The 18,651-nt window shown below is 37.3% G+C and overlaps 1 protein-coding gene across 2 annotated transcripts in view; it reads right to left on the bottom strand.

Moving 5' to 3' along the window:
• Positions 1-18,651, bottom strand: part of hipk2 (homeodomain interacting protein kinase 2) — a 127,294-nt gene that overhangs the window by 68,265 nt on the left and 40,378 nt on the right. The gene's annotated exons all lie outside the window — the stretch shown is intronic.

The raw sequence follows: 18,651 nt of genomic DNA, 5'->3' as shown, positions 1-18,651 counted from the left end.
GTACCTCTCCCATCCACAAATAGTATACATCACCACTCTTTGTCAAAGCATTCCATAATGCCTCTAACATTAAAATACAGCCGTGAATCCTCAAACCTCTTCCCATTTATCATTTAGCCTTAAAGTGACAGTACACCTTAAAAGCAAATTCTGGAATATTTACTCACCTTCATGTCTTTTGACACCTGTTTGACTTTCTTTCTTCTGTGGAACACAAATAGACTAATTTTATAGCTGAACGTATGTGTTTTTTAGTGCTGGGCAAATATTAATCGCGATTAATCGTAAACAAAATAAAAGTGATTTTTTGCATAATATATGAGTGGGTGCTGTGTGTAATTATTATGTATATATAAATACACAGACATTCATGTATATATAAATACACAGACATTCATGTATATATATATATATATATATATATATATATATATATATATATATATATATATATATATATATATATATATATATATATATATATATATATATATATATATATATATATATATATATATATATATATATAAATTAAAAAAATAATATACAGTATAAATAAAACATTTCTAAAATGAATATATGTATGTGTGTGTGGTTATATATACACATAATAATTACACACTGTACACACACATATATTATGCAAAAAAATCACTTTTATTTTGTATACGATTAATTGCGATTAATCTTTGCCCAGCACTAGTTTTTTCCATACATTGGAAGTGAATGGTGACTATAGATTTTAAAGGCAAGTGAATAATGACATGTAGTCATACAAAACTTCACAGTTGAAATCTAGCACAAGTCATAAGGAAGTACTGCTTTTTTGATTCTTTGTGTTGTTTATTGGAGAGTCACAACCTCTAGTCCCCTTTCAATGTTATTGTATTAAAGACATGGTGAGTAAATTATTACAGTATTTTAAATAGTCTCTTATATGATCACCCTTTAATGACTAAACCTTGTTTTGCACCCCTCTCTCTCTCTCTCTCTCTCTCTCTCTCTCTCTCTCTCTCTCTCTCTCTCTGCTTGAAGGAAAAACACAGGTGGTTAAAGTTTTTCAACCCACTATTGACTGTAAATTTCCATTGCCTGTGGTATGTAGCATGTCTCTTAACGCTTAGGCAGGTAGATTACACAATGCCCGCATAGACCGAGAAGCATGAAAAACTCCCAGATTGTGTGCAGTCGCTGGGTGGGAGTTTCACTATGCTAGCTAAAAACCCACACGTAACTCACGTAGTGAAATACCTTTGCCTGTTTATTTGGTTCTGTTATGGGAACGCTGCAAAAAATAAATGCAAAATTATATTGTTGCATCAGTATTTTTTTCCAGTCAAGTAAATTACAACAAAGCAGCGGCAAGATTTTACCTAGGAACAGCAATTTGTGCTTATATTACTTTAAATGTACAATTCTTGTGTTTACTTGTGCATGATGTTTAAAGGGATAGTTCACCCAAAAATGAAAATAATGTCATTAATGACTCACCCTCATGTCGTTGCAAACTCGTAAGACCTCCGTTCATCTTCGGATACACAGTTTAAGATGTTTTATATTTAGTCCAAGACCTTCCATTGAAAATCTAGTAACGTAACGGTATACTGTCCATGTCCAGAAAGGTAATAAAAACATCATCAAAGTTGTCCATGTGACATCAGTGGGTTGAAGCACCGAAAATACATTTTGGTCCAAAAATAACCAAAATTACGACTTTATTTAGCATTGACTTCTCTACCGCATCTGTTGTGTAGCGCATGCGCGAGACTTAAGTCACATGACTGCAGTAACGCAGATCACATGTTTTTATTCAGACATGTTTGCAAAGATTTTAGAGTGCATCTTCGTCAGACTGTAAACGAAGCCTGGGCGCACAAAAAAAAAACAGGTGGGGTGCACCAGATAACACGTCAGCCGCGTAACTGCAGTCACGTGACTTAAGTCTCGCGCATGCGCTTCACAACAGACGTGGAAGAGAAGACAATGCTGAATAAAGTCGTCATTTTTGCACATTCTTTTTGCACAACACATTCTAACTGACCCACTGATGTCACATGGACTACTTTGATGATGTTTTTTATTACCTTTCTGAACCTGGACAGTATACCGTACGTAGATTTTCAATGAAGGGTCAGCAAGCTCTCTGACTAAATACAGTATAAAACTTTATATTTAATATAAAAAAATAGAAATGTGTTCTAAAGATGAACGGAGGTCTTGCGAGTTTGGGGCGACATGAGGGTGAGTCATTAATGACATTATTTTTATTTTTGGGTGAACTATCCCTTTAAAGGATATTCACACTATGGTTTTGTAGTTGTTTAACACTTAAGTAGACTTTTTACATTTTTCCACATTTAAAAATAATAATAACTTATCAAATATATGGGATAACACAAAAGTAACTATTTATGTATACTATGTAGAGACTAAAAGCATCCAAATAAATCAAAACCAGGGCTCAATGCTAAAGATTTTTCTACTGGCCCAATCGGACCAGTGGTTCAGATTTTTACTGACCATGCCAAAATAAGCACTGGCCCCACCCAAAAGCACTAACATAAAACAGGACTGATTGTTGTCTTTATTGTTTTTACCCCTGTAACCCTAATAAATAAGGTTATAAATTATAAACGTTTGTGACGGTGCCACACTGGCCCGACCGGGCATCACTCACGCTGACCTTCAAGGCTGTCCTTATTGTCAAGCTCTTATATTTTAGTATCTTTAACGTATTCACCCTGTGCCTAAAATTTGCAAAATCATACGACTATGAGACTATACAGACTGTATTTTATTATTCATTTAGCTAAATAAGTGGAGGTCTGAGAGAAAAAAGATTTCATTTCTGATCTTGTCAATACACGTGACATGAGAGATGGGAAATTTCACACAGGGACAGTATTTGGTTTAAATGTAATTTTGTCAGGCAGTCACAGCTCCAGCCTCTGCAGACACATTGACTTTTCCTCTCTGGGGAACACAGGTTCCTGCCTGCACCCTTACAAAAAATTCACGGCAAGCAGCCCCCAAAGAGATCCCCCCTAAACGCACAGATGCCAGTTTCAATTAGTTTTACAAAGCAGGTCTTCTACAGCTGGGGGGAGATGGGAAACTCATTACAAGATTCCTCGCCTCACACTTTAAAATGTGGATCGGGACGGGAGGTTGGCAGTGTCATTCCAGCAAGAGAGTGGACGAGACGGAAAACAAGGACAAAGATGAAGAAAAGATAAGGCTGATAATGACAGAAAAATGTAAAGCTGGTGACCCCTTTGAGAAACTGACCCTTTAAAAAGTTCCAAATATGTAGCATTTAGCTACCATACAATATGTGTTCATTTTGTACCAATATGTACATCTGAGAAACTAATATGCACTTTTTAGTTACAAAGGTGTACTTTTTGAAAGGTTACAGCCCCAATGACAGCTTTTGCACCCTTTCACATCTGGGTGATTCTCACGAAATTAGACTTATGAGGTGTCATGAAACATTTTGATAAAAAAAGTAAATGCTATCAAAATAAGAAGCATACAGTTACAAACATCTCTTCATGTACTATTTTGCACATGATTTCAAATGAAATCATACACTGCAAAAAACATTATTTTCAAGAAAAAAATTCTTAGTATTTTTGTCTTGTTTTCAAGTAAAAATATCAAAAAATTCTTAAATAAGATGCGTTTTCTTGATGAGCAAAACAACCCAAGACAATAAGTCTAGATTTTAGATCAAAAATATCAAATTTAAGTGATTTTGTTAATAAAACAAGCAAAAAAAAAAAAAACTGCCAATGAGGTGAGCAAATTTTTCTTGCATTTTTCTTGAATTTAGAAAATGTTCAAGATTTTTTTTGCTTACCCCATTGGCATATTTTTTTGCTTGTTTTATGCACAAAATCACTTAAATTTGATATTTTTGGTCTAAAACTAGACTTATTTCCTTGGGTCATTTTGCTTATCAAGAAAAAGCATCTTAATTTAAGAATTTTTAGATATTTTTACTGAAAACAAGACAAAAATACTAAAACTTTTTTTTTCTTGAAAATAATTTTTTGCAGTGTACAAACCAATTTTGTTGTTTTTTCCACATTTATGGGGAAAATTTTCATTACCGCAACGTGTCCATGACTGGATTTGGGATCTTTGACATGGAAATATTTATAATGAAAAAATCTAAAATATTAAAAGCTTCAGTGCATGTTATACTATAAACATTTACAGTAAAGAAATACGTGGTATTTAGCGATCATTGGTAAATGTAGAGACAATAATAAGGAATATAAATGTGTCCAAGAGCAATTTTCTCATCCTCCGCAACAATTTTTAATCATTGTTTAAGCCCTCAAGGAACTAACATTTTCAACAACAAAAAAATTGTTGGAAGGGACATAATTGACTGTGACACTCAAGATGGCTACCAGGTAAGCAGTTCTTATTTTTTTCTCCAGATAAAAGTTACAAATTTGTTTGTCATAGTAACTAGACATTTTTTTTAGTTCTCATTACCAAACATGAGTTTGTAAATGCATATATTTAATGTAATGTTGCGGTAATGTTCATTTTTGATAATGATAATCTAATAAATGCAAATAATTCTATAGGAAATATTTTTTAAATCCTCTAAAAATAATGGTTATAGCAAGTTCAGACCTTAATCTTATATGTCCAAATAAATGTTTAAAAAATCTGATGCTCGACACCTTCTAAATCTGGATTTCGTGAGAATCACCCATCTCTTGGACACATTCAATTATACATGCATAAACAGTGTACTGCCAAAATGCTTTATAAATAAAAGAGACTTGATTTTGAAACACAAAAAGTGTTTGTTAGTGTACCATATAAGCTTACATTATTGCAGTGTGTTAGTCACTCTGCAACTTGTCAGACAGACTCTGTCAGCAGTGATACATTTCATAACCAAGTGACAAAGTGTGACATTGTACTGTATGTATGTCGGGGAAAAGATACGCGTCTAATTACACGGGTGCAGATCCATCTATTTCTGTTGTTCATGCCTAATAATCAAGGAGTTCAATTAGCAGCAGTGAATATAGAATAGCATCGCCGTGGTAACAGCGTGGAAGGGGGCATTCATGGGGGACGGGACTCCTAAGTGGCCGGTAGTGACACTCTAAAATCCCTCCCAGAATTCCAGTCACTGTTGCTAGGCCACTGATAAAGGTGTCATTTTAAAATGTGTCGAGGGTAGTGGGGATTTGATTCTTCTTCCGATTTGCTCTATGCAAATGACATCCATCACAGGAAATGCCTAAGCCTCTGCATAAAGTTAATTGCCGTGGCAATAACAAAGGCCGGGCTTTGAGCAGGAGGCAAATTAAACATTAGCTGAGATTTTTCCTTGGAAGTACCAGGATGCTATAATTACAGAGAATGAACACATCAGCACTTTGTTGTATCGCACATTTTTGTTTAACAGCCAGAGACTGGAAAACAACAATGCGGATGCTCCCGGCACGGTTAAGCATGTGTGTTGATGTGTGCGAGTGTGAAAACATCATGAGAATCCAGCTGTCTTATTAGCATGTCGACCTCTGACCATACAGATGTCTGTGACGCGTCCATTAACTCAAGGGTCATATTGACAAGACCTTATGTTTACAAACTCGGCAAAGGGTTATGGAAATATGTCTAATTTTAGAATCTGAAAAAAATGGAAAGTTTCAAAAAACGTAATATAAATAAATGACTTACAAAAGCTTTACCTCCAATGACAAAAGAAAATTCATCAAAGTTAGGTGCATGTCGACACATACACTTATTCAAATCTGTCCTGCAATAAATATATGTCTATCTATCTATTCATCTATCCATCTGTCTGTCTATCAGTCTATATCTATCTATTTGTCTCTATCTATCTCTATCAATCTATCTATCCATCTATCCCTATCAGTCTGTCTATCCATCTATCCCTATCACTGATAGGGATAGATGGATAGACAGATAGATAGAGATAGATGGATAGACAGACTGATAGGCTATCAGTCTGTCTATCCATCTATCTCTATCTATCTGTCTGTATGTCTGTCTGTCTGTCTGTCTGTCTCTATATCTATCAGTCTATCATCATCAGTATGTCTATCAGTCTGTCTGTTTGTCTGTCCATCCTATATCTATCTATCAGTCTGTCTGTCTGTCTATCTCTATTAGTCTCTTTGTCTGTCTGTCCGTCTATATCTATCTATCAGTCTGTCTTTCTGTCAATATTTCTATCTCTATCAGTCTATCAATCTACTGTCGTGTTTGTATGTCTGTCTAACTGTCTGTCTCTACCTATATGTCTATTTGTCTATCCATCTGTCTGTCTGTCTGTCTATCAGTCTATATCAATCTATCGGTCTGTCTGTCTATTTGTCTCTATCTATCTCTATCAGTCTATCCATCCATCTAACCCTATCAGTATGTCTATTAGTCTGTCTGTTTGTCTGTCTATTCTATATCTATCTATCAGTCTGTCTGTCTTTCTGAATATATCTTTTTATCTCTATCAGTCTATCAATCTACTGTCTTGTCTGTATGTCTGTCTAACTGTCTGTCTCTACCTATCTGTCTATCTATACATCTGTGTGTCTGTCTATCAGTCTATATCTATCCATCCATCCATCTATCTATCGGTCTGTCTGTCTGTCTGTCCGTCCGTCTATATCTGTTTATCAGTCTGTCTTTCTGTCTATCTCTTTCTATCTCTATCAGTATATCAATCAGTCTTGTCTGCATGTGTGTCTAACTGTCTGTCTCTATCTATCTGTCTATCTATCCATCTGTCTGTCTGTCTATCAGTCTATATCTATCTATCGGTCTGTCTGTCTATTTGTCTGTCCATACTATATCTATCTATCTACCAGTCTGTCTTTCTATCAGTCTATCTATCTATCTATCTGTCTGTCTGGCTGTTTATCTATCTGTCCATCTGTATGTATGTCTCTATCTATCTCTATCAGTCTGTCTGTCTGTCTATCAGTCTGTCTGTCCATCCATCAACCATCTATACCTATCCATCAATCCATCTATCCACCTATCTGTCTATCCATCTATGCATCTATACAACAATCCATCTATCCATCTATTCATCTATCTATCCATCCATACATCCATCCAAATCTCTATCACTCTACTTATCTCTCTATCTATCTATATGCCTGTTTGTTTATCTGTCTATCTACCAGTCTATCTATCCATCTTTGTCCACAAGCTGGTCATGCAATCTGAACATGGCTTCCCACATGGATAGCAAAAAAGGTGTACATTTTTAAATAAAGGGAAAAATAACATAGTGCACCTTTAAAATACGAAGAGAGAGAAAACTAACTTCTGCACACCCATCTTCTTTACCCAGTAGACCGAGCAATTTTCAATCACTGTGTGTCATTTCTCAAGTCTCCATACAGAACCGAGCGTTCCCTCCTGGTGGTGTCCAGGGACATTAGCCGAGGCCTTCATTTCTATGCAGGCAGAAGTCTCAAAAGAGGGGCAATGCATATAAACACATAAAGCTGAATGCAGTAATAATTGGCTGCAGATTACAAGACCGATTTTCGACTGAATGACGCAATACTCGTAATTTACCCGACTTTATTATGGTGTTTAGGTCATTATATAAGTTTGCATTAAAGTTTACGACTGGTTAAGAAACAGTGACATAAGCAATTAAGTAAATTGCAGAGTGCCTTTTGCCAAGTAAACTTCCCGTCTGTTTGTGCGTCTTCTACGCAGAACAGTGCAAAATGAATGTGACATGAATCAAGTCATGAGAATTGTGTTACATACTGTAAACGTACACAACTGTGAGAGGAAATGAGATGTCGGAATTCCCAGCAAAAGTCCACTAAAAGCAAATGACATACAATCATTGCAACGTACTGTACATGTGCCTCTGAGATTCAGTCATGGTGGTCATGCAGACGGATGCGGTCTGCTTTTCCTATGAATAAGTCACAATAAAGCCAAAAAATCAGCATGGGTGGAAACAAAGTCATCAGCTTGTGCATTTACAAATGCAAAACCTCAATTGCATCATATTACAAGAAGAGCGGAGATGACTGCCGTGATGCATCAAGTTCAAAGCCTTGGCAGGTAAGAAGCTTCGCTTCATTTCACATTCCAGAGACATTTCATTCGATCAAACGGTGAAAGAGAAACGAATGTGTAATTCACACACAACATACTTTGTAGATATAACAATCTTCATACAATAATACATTCACAAGTCAAATGAAAGTCTTTAGAGAATGTGGTGTAGTGGGTCTGGCTCCATGTGTGTATTTTCTGTTAGTGACAGCAATAATGGCTTCAGCGTTTAGAGTAAATGTCCCCTGTTGTTACAGGCCAGGCAATGCTTTACCAGCTAATGTGAAAATAAACACTGCTACCCTTTTAATGGTATGGTCAACACTCTGAGGGTCTCTTGTCAAAAATCTTTTTTTATAATGTGTGACTGCAATAACGCATTAAGCTGTTTTGAAGATCTTAACTGGTTTAAACTCCTTTTAGCTTGTTTTAGCACCTGGTCTCCTAGTCTGGACAAGCTGGTGCTCAACTAGTTTATCTGGTCAGCAAGATGAACTCCCATTTGGAGCATCTGGTTTAAGCAGGGTTTTAAACCCAAGGCCTAAGACTTTGCTGCCGTACCATGGCTTCAAGCGTGCAATGATATTACGCAGCGCCTGATAATAGTCCCCTTGGTAACTTCAATAGCTGGGGACTATTTTCGGGCACTGCGCAATATCATTACGCCAGGTTACGGCAGCAAAGTCTTTGATTATTACGCCAGAATGAGAGTATAGTTCCTAGCCATATTGGCCTAGGAAATCGCAACTTTCAATTTTCTGTCGGTCTTAGTACACGATGTAACTACAGAAGAGTCAAGTTTTAAATAGGAAAAATATCAAAACTCTCTGGTTATTTTTTAGTGCAATGCTAATGGTCTAATCAGATTCAATGGATTATGCTAAGCTATACTAAAAGTACTACAGCCAGACACGGAGATCAGCTGAATGGATTCCAAAACTGTAAAAATCAAATGTTTAACTCTAAAGGAGCTGGAAAATGAGCATATTTTCAAAAAACAGTGGAGTGTCCCTTTAAAATATTGTATCAATGTATTGACGACTCATTTTTAGGAACGGCCTTGGCTGTTCTTTATCAGCAAAGTTTCAAGCTTTAAATTTAAAGTCATCGAGCAGAACGCTATCAGTTGTTATTATTTATTTGCTTTGGTCCCACTGGTCCATCCCATATCCCCATTCACACCTATAAGACTTATCTCCTCCTGTTTTAGGATTCATCCAAGAGGAATGCTTTAGGTCCTTCCCACAATGCACCATTCATCATACACCTGGCTAACACAATTAGTGCCCATACCCACTATAAATCACACACAAGAGCTAAAAACAAAAGGAAAACTCTAAGGGGTAACCATCCCGGAGCGCTGCAGAGCATTTCGTCTTCACTTCTATAGAAGGCAAAACAAGCAAACTGGCAGCGAGCTATTTGCCTTTCCTGTCAATAGCAAGCAGAGGGTGCAGAATTTACGATCGATGCCTGTCGGGGCGCGAATGCTCGATTCATATTGGCCCGACAGCTCACAGGAAGTAACACATTTTCACAGGCAGGCAAACGCGGTTCAGATGTTCTGAGGGGTGAGGATGCGGCCTCTTTGATCACAACGTTTCTTAAATGCCCTGCGACACAAGATCTGTTACAGTATTAACATTTTTAAAACTTATGGAAAATACGACTTTGAAAAGTTTAAATATCAACCACCCCTGCCAGGCTGCTCGTGGGGGCAGCTAATTTAAAATATGTCTAAACTAGCTTAGAAGGAACTAAAAAAGCAAAAGACACATCATGCAGTGCACTAGATAAAAGAGAATTAGGGCCCGTCTGCTATAATAAGCTGAATATTCTTTTTTGGCAGACCTATGGCTCTTTTACTCTCTCTCTATACTTTTGGCTGATCCAGGGCATTAAGCAGAGCGCTTTCTGACGGGGCCGACCCCATATAATCCACTGCTGGCCTGATGACAATAGGTTCTCTCTCCTCCACAGCACACCCCCACATTGGCTACTTCTCTCCAGGCCATCCCTTTGTGTCAGAGTTGCCATGGAGACACCCTGAATGATGCACGACAGTTAGGATGTCGAGGGGGTTTTGAGTCCTGGTCGAAACGCGAGCAGAGAGTTGGGAGGGCAGGAGCATGTAGTTTTTCAAGATTTGCGCTATGAGGCTATGAGATTGAAGATGTATGCATTTGGCTTGACAGGTAAAAGATATCTGCAGACCTTTGTTGTTGAACAGATGCAATGACGCACCTTGCATGTACAAATAAATTGCAGGGCAACATATGAAGCTCAATATGACCATAATGATGGCCAACAAGCCAATAGAGTGAGAATTTGCACAGGAGTCTTTGAATAGTCTTCAAATACACAGTCTGAGGCAATAATAAAAAAAAATGTAAAAAAATAACTAAACAGAACTGCTAACGTGTATGAGAAATGCCCATATATATATTTCTTTTACATTAAAATTCTATTCAAATTATTTATAGCGCTTGTTGCACAATGCGCAATGTTTCAAAGCAGGTTTAAAAGTAAAAAAACATAAAACATTAAATATATAGCATATATGTATATTTCCATACTAACGCTTATTTTTATATCAATTAATCTATCGATTAATTTATCGATTAATCGATTATTCTAAACCAGGGGTGTCAAACATACGGCCCACAAAGGTGTCCAATCCGGCCCGCATGATGATTTATTAAATATGAAATACATATTTTAAAAACCCTTTCAGGCGGGTGTCTAGTTCGTTTTCAATATGAGAGACTTGCGGAAAGCAGCAAAACGCGGAACATAGACTTAACACGGTGCCCAAAAATCTTGCTGTTGTATTGTTATTGCTCCGCTAAAGATCCACTTATTCCGCTGGTCCACTTCGTGTTTTCCCGACCGCTCCGCAGCATCTCTGTGTCCACTCTCTGCCTGGAGAGCGAAGGCGACAGTTTCCGAAGTTCGTTCCATTAACAGGTAGATTAATTACATTAAATCAGTTGTTAAACAACAGAATTAGTAATTTGGAAGTTTGTTTATGTATTTCTTCCGGTAATGATTTGCTGTCTGTGTTTTAAAAGTGCTAACAAGTGCTAGCAAGCAAACAACAACAACAAAATAGCCACATTCTTATTAACGTTACAATACATGTCTAATCGATTTAATGTTCCCGATCAGATCTAAGTTAATATAAACACTAAATTTGCTGTTGTTGGCACACTTTGTAGACAAAAAATACAAAAAACACCAATGCCTTCACAAAACAACGACAGAGAACGGAAAGAGAGGCTGCTAAAGGCAGTTCAACATTGCAAACACGGATTCAAAGCTCCATCAAGCCAGCAGGTAAATCATATTGAATATTTAGCAGATTGTCACACTTTAATTCTTGTTATTATATTTCCCATTATAATCATATGCTAGTAATATAACACATCATAATATTTTATTAAAACCATAATAATAGTACCAACCCCCTTAGTGCCCTTTTTGGTTTGGGCCACTGCCCCATCTAGCATTTTCATTTTCTAAATGACTGTTCTCATTACAAATATATTCCAAAGAAAAGTGAATGATTTATAAATAATTTTGGCATTAAGGAATAATGCAAAAGAAGTTAAATTAAGGCTTTTCAACCTAAGGCCAGTGGATTTTGAACAGATGTAAATTTGTGTGTATAATATGTACAGTATAAGTGTGACCTTATGAAATGTAGTTTTCACAGAGCTGTGTGTTTCTCTAGTTTTCTTGCTGAACAAACGAATTAATTGGTTTGTTTAGTTAATATTAACACAATTAACAGCACACTAAAGTTTAAAAAAAATATCCGGCCCTCACATCATGGCGTTATTTACCATCCGGCCCTCAGCCTAAAATGAGTTTGACACCCCTGTTCTAAACGATTAATTTACCACAAAAAATCAACAAACATTCAATCAATCAAACATTCAAAATCCTAATGTTCTTTTAATGTGGCATACTCTTTTTATATTGTAAATAAAAACTATTTATTAATTGTATATGTATTTGTATGTATAATGTATTTATGCCATCACACAATGAAATGTCCTTAAAACGGTAGGCAAAAGACAGAACAATGTCAAATTTAGCCCCCTTTGGCCTTTGAAAACTTTTGCGAACTAGTTTGATATTGCACTCGACCCCGCTTCATCCATCATCTTTAAAAACGGCAGACTGGTCGAGACGGCAATAGAAATAAAGTTTGCGCCTACTAGTGGTGTGGGGGAAGCAGTTGTTATTTAAGCGTGAAAACAAAATTTAAAAGGTAAAATAATGTAGTTGATTAAAATTTTTTATGTCGACAAATTATCAGTGTTGACGTAGGGCTGTGCAAAAAATCGCCTGCGATTCTCATGCGTGTTACATCAGTAAAGCCGGTTCCTTAATTAGTATTAAATCGCCATCAGCTGCTTTCAGATGGAGCAGCATTTACTACACAGAGCCGTAGTTTACGGAGAAGCTAGGCAAAATCGTGTTCTTAATCGAGGAAAATCGACTCAGATAATCTATGCGATTTTGCCTAGCTTTTTGGTGAACTACCGCTCTGTGTAGTAAATGCCGCTCCATTTGAAAGCATTACTACATTTAAAGGCTTTACTGATGAAACACGCATGATAATCGCAGGCGATTTTTTGCACAGCCATATGTTGACACAGTCGATTGTATCGACCAGTTGCGACAGCTTTACATATATAATATAAATATATAAATGTGAAGCATTCAGGGTTATTTTCAACTCAGCACTGCGTCAAAAGTAACAGCAATGGGTTAAATTAACCCAGAAAAGGTTTATATTTGCCTTAACAATGGGTTAAGACAACCCCACATTTTGGATTGAAACTACCCAAATTACGACCCAATGGGTTGGATTCGTCCGTATTTGACACAAAAAGGGAAAGAGCTCAGGACGTGAACAGATAAACCCTATTTCACACTTAACCTCCTACACAACAGCTAGTAATCGGATCCTGCCAGCATGGAAACAAAACAATCTTCATCAATATGCCCTCCATGTCTTGATGGCAGAAATGGGAGTGAAAGAGAGAAAAACGTAGCGATGCATACATTCATTTCATTTAGGATTTAATTTGCACCACGTGTTTAACACAATAATGAAACCAAAGTACTTAAGCAGGCAGCCTGGGGAAGTGGGCAGTGATTTGCAAGGAAAGAGCAATGCATGCTGGGAAGGCAGGGTTAGTTAGGCCACTCTTTAAGGGACAGTTGAAGAATCTATAAAGAAAGAACAGTGCAAGGCACTCAATGTTGCTATTATTAACCATCCATTAATAAGTCAAAATAAAACGTTTGTAAAAACAGAACAGGTGGAGTGGGCGTTACTGAATGTGCATTGGATTTATGATGTACAGGATTTGCCAACTGATTATACGCAATATAATAGATTAGTGTGTGTTCGCTCACTTTGCTGTGGCAGTGTCTATTTGCTTTTATCGAGAAGATCTCTTGACCCCTCGAAAATACATTTTCTTTGACAAGAGTCTGTAAAAGCGCAGACATTTTGAAGTGAAGTCCTTCTGAAAATGTTATCATCAAAGCTGAATGAGTATGAAACATAATTTTGTGCAAAGATTAATAAGAACACTATCACATGATACCAGTAAAAAAAACTTTGTCGGGTGCCTGATGAAATTAAACCGAACTGTCAATACAATACAATACAATAATTTAATTTTAAAAGGACACTCCACTTTTTTTTGAAAATCTGCTCATTTCCAGCTCCCATAAAGTTAAACATTTGATTTTTACCGTTTTGGAATCCATTCAGCTGATCTCCGAGTCTGGCGGGACCACTTTTAGCATAGCTTAGCATAATCCATTGAATTTGATTAGACCATTAGCATCCCGCTCAAATTTTTTTTTTATCCCACTCAAAAATAACCAAAGAGTTCCCATATTTTTCCTATTTAAAACAAGACGCTTCTGTAGTTACATTGTGTACTAAGACCGATGGAAAATTAAAAGTTGCGATTTTCTAGGCAGATATGGCTAGGAACTATACTCTCATTCTGGCGTAACAATCAAGGACTTTGCTGCGGTAACATGCAGGAGGCGCAATGATGTTGCGCACTGCCCGAAAATAGTCCCCTGCATTGAAGTTACTAAGAGGACTATATCGGCTGCTGCGTAATACCTTGAGTGTGCATTATTTTTGAATAATTCAACGGCCTGTCATCAATTATTCCTTACTTATACAACAGTTCTTTCTGGTTCTCGAATCTGATTGGCTGACAGGCTTTTGCAGCCTGATAAAAGGTTAAACATTTTATCATTACATGCATTCCCTGGGAATCAAAACCGTGACCTTTAGTTGCTAGAGTCATGTGAGCTACAGGATCTACAACCAGATAATATCAGCGCAGTTGTTTCTACTGTAAATCAATGCAGACGTAATCCCACCTGACAAAGTCTAGGGGAGCTTTCCTGGAGACAAAAACATTAATGATCAATGCACAAAACTTGACCCCTTACATGAACCCACTTTTCTAAACTTTCTCTGGCTGTAAACCGTGATATTCTCTGCTGTAATAAACACAGAGTTTGCACTGTTGGTCGTGCATTAACCTTTTGTGCGAGAAAAAACGAACAGTGCAGGGTTTTACAGCCGTCCAAGTGTGAACACTTAATGTGTTCCCTTTTAAAGTTAGCAGATAAAAATCCTCTGCTCCGTTTAATGAAAGGCACTTTCCCGCTCGGCTCCAGGCTATAACAGACCCATCTGAAGATAAGAGACCATTCTAGATCGACCTCACTGCACGCGGCACATTTGGAATGCTAACCCCCCTTTAATAATTAACAAGGATTCGATACATGAGTAATTATTTTTCCAAACAAATTATGCCCCGGGCCCAAACCGCTGCAACTTGATACGCTGATGCAGCTCAGCACCATAAAGACTTTTAATCATCTTTCATTATTTATTAACCTAGCTGAAATAAGACTTGACAGTACTGCACTTTATGATTTCAACGGCATGACAAAATCACACCTGATTGTTTTGATATCTAATGTTTGAAAACTAATGTTTGAGATCTAATGTTGATCTAAAGGTGTGTCACATGCACATTGGTCTTTAAAAACACAAAAGCAATGCTATAAAATTATCTATCGATCTGTCTGTCTGTCTATCTACTGTATCTATCCATCAATCTACTGTATCTATCAATCTGTATCAATCAATCAATCAATCAGTCTATCCATACATCCATCTATCTGCTGTATGTATCCATCCATCCATCCATCCATCCATTTACCCTTCTACCCACCTACCCACCCACATACCTTTCTATCTATCCATCCATCCATCTACTCCATTCATTCATCCATCTATTTACTCACTTACCTACTAACCATCTACCCAATCACATCTATTTACTGTATGTATCCATACATCCATCCATCCATCCATCCATCCATCCTATCCATCCTATCCATTCATCCCATCCATCCTATCCATTCATCCCATCCATCCATCCTATTCATCGTATCTATCCATCCATCCATCATCTATCCACTGTATCCATCCATCCATTCATCCATCCATCCACCTACCTACCCATCTATCCATCTATCTATCTACTGTATCCATCAATCTACTGTATCCATCCATTCATCTATCCATCTACTGTATCCATCCATGCATTCATCCATTTACTGTATCCATCCATCCATCCAACCATCCACCTACCAACCCATCTACTGTATCCATCTATTCATCCATCTACTGTATCTATCCACCCATCTATCTATCTATCCATCCACTGTATCTATTCATCCATCCATCCATCCAACCAACCATCCATCCATCCATCCACCTATCTACCCATCTATTGTATCCATCCACCCATCTACTGTATCCATCCATCCATCCATCCATCTACTGTATCCATCCATTTACTGTATCCATCCATCCACCAACCTACATACCCATCTACCATCTATCTATCTACAGTATCCATCCATCCATTTATCCAACCAACCAACCAACCATCCACCCACCTACCCATCCATCCATCTACTGTATCCATCCATCCATCTACTGTTTCCATCCATCCATCCATCTAGTGTATCCATCCATCTACTGTATCCATACATCTAGTGTATCCATCCATCTACTGTATCCATCCACTGTATCCATTCATCCATCCATCCACTGTATTCACTCATCCATCCATCCATCCACTCTATCCATCCATCCACTCTATCCATCCATCCACTCTATCCATCCACCCACTCTATCTATCTATCTATCTATCTATCTATCTATCTATCTATCTATCTATCTATCTATCTATCTATCTATCTATCTATCTATCTATCTATCTATCTATCTATCTATCTATCTATCTATCTATCTATCTATCTATCTATCTATCTGTCTATTTGTCTATCTGTATATCTGTATATCTGTCTGTCTGTCTGTCTATCTATCTGTATCTTTCGATCCATTTATCCATCCATCTACTGTATATGTATATGACTTGCTAACTTTGAAACTATTATATTGTAAAGTAGGTGTTGGATTTTTGACTTTAGCCAGTAAACAACCATGTTTGTGGTGGGAGACATTTTTCACTGTCTTTGTTTTCCAGAAAATGTAAAAAAATCTAGTCGCCATAAATGTTTCACTTTCACGACAGCACCGAGTCGAAAGGAGACAAACCTGTATTATCAATCTGTTCATCTTAAGTACATCACATGGAACATGATCTCTTTCTGGCACAAAACAATACGTCTCAGTGTGAGCAGTCAGAACCTGCCTATCTGGTGTTTATAAATGAACTACCGTTCCAGGACATTTACGACGGCTTCGTGTCAGGCATTAAGAAGCACTTTAATGAATGAGGTTGCCACTAGTTACTGTTCTTTCAAGCGTACATAAGGCATCTTTTTACTTCAACGCGGCCGAGCAGTGGGATTTGCTTACACAAAGCACAAGCTTGAATATGAGTTAGGCTGATGTGTCGCAACCAGAACTCTGTTTACCCATAATGCAACATAAACGGCAACATCGACATCACGGGGGATTTATATATGCTCTCCATAAAAGAGTATGGGAAAGAAATTAAATTGTGATGCTGAAGACGCAGTGTTTTGATAAATGTCAAGCATTAAAGTTATTAAAAGTACTTTTTCTAGAAAGAAAATGGCGTTTTAACCGACGGACACCATGATGCCCTGATCATTTTTTCTTCTTTTTTCCTCAACAATTATTTTATTAGATATTCAACTTTTTGTGAAATGACTGACAGAAATGTAATAACCAGACCCTCATTTCATTTGCCCGTGGGCTACTGTGCTTCATAGCGTCTTACTTTCTTCTCAGCGGAGTAAGAGACAAGTAGCTAATTAACTCCTGCTAGTCGAGCATCTTAACACCGCGCTACAAAATCACACCATTAGACTGCCATATCAGACAACCATGCCTGAAATCACATTTTTGACAGATATTGACACCACTAATCCATTTTAATAGCTCTCTTACGGTCTTTTTAACCAGTGTGGTCTTAACATTTGTGTTGTTTTCTCCAGTTAATTTAGATCTCTTGCTGCGGTGTCTGGTACATTTTCCCCTTCATAAAAATTGTATGCTGTCCTTGCCTTGCCTGTTTTTAAGCTCTTGCCTGTGCGTTTCCATCCATCTGTTATTGCTCATTGTTGAGTATATTATTGTGTGGTAAGATCAACTGTACTCTCCACAGACTAAAGGCTTTATAAACGTAACATTTGTGCTTTAGTCACACGAATGCTGTATTTAAAGAACCTGAGCTCTGTGTCTCTTTCTGGTTAATGCAAATTGCAGAGTGCATTGGGTGAGTGGATTTAGTTATGAGATTTCATTACAATATTGTGTTTACAATATAATCACGGTATGGCTTTTACCGTCAGTGAGGATTTTGTTTCTCACACTTGTGTTTCCACAGAAACACGTAAAGTGTGGAGAGCCGGTGTCCAGCTTAGCTGTGGTGGGGCTTAGGCCAGGCTGGCCCAGTTTATGGGTATTATGGGTTTCGTGAACATAAGTGGCCTCGCTCGGTCTTTCTGCCTGGTTACAGTAAATGTCTGGTTTTCAAGCACCCATGCAGTTTCCCATGAACTCCACAGAATGAAACAGATGCATTTGTTTTCCCAATTGGAAGAATTCACTTATATGCGTACAGGGGTAAATAGTCTGACTTATTTATGCCAGGCCCAGCTTGATCCTCCAGCTGAGGCACTTTAAAAGCTCATGGTTCTGCTCTATTTATTTTTTAATTTATATTTTAATATATATTGTTATAGTTTTCCTAAACTATTGTACAACAATGTTTAAATGTACTTTACCATGCATAGTTTTCTATCTATCTATCTGTCTGTCTGTCTGTCTGTCTGTCTGTCTTTCTGTCCGTCTATCTGTCCATCTATCTGTCCATCTATTTATCCGTCCATCTATTTATCCGTCCATCTATCCGATCATCCTTCTATCTGTCCATCTATCTATCCATCCATCTATCTGTCCACTTATCCATCTATCAATCCATCCATCCATCC

This window comes from Misgurnus anguillicaudatus, chromosome 15 (assembly GCF_027580225.2).
Source record: "Misgurnus anguillicaudatus chromosome 15, ASM2758022v2, whole genome shotgun sequence".
Taxonomy (NCBI): domain Eukaryota; kingdom Metazoa; phylum Chordata; class Actinopteri; order Cypriniformes; family Cobitidae; genus Misgurnus; species Misgurnus anguillicaudatus.
This window is presented reverse-complemented; position numbering and strand designations above follow the sequence as displayed.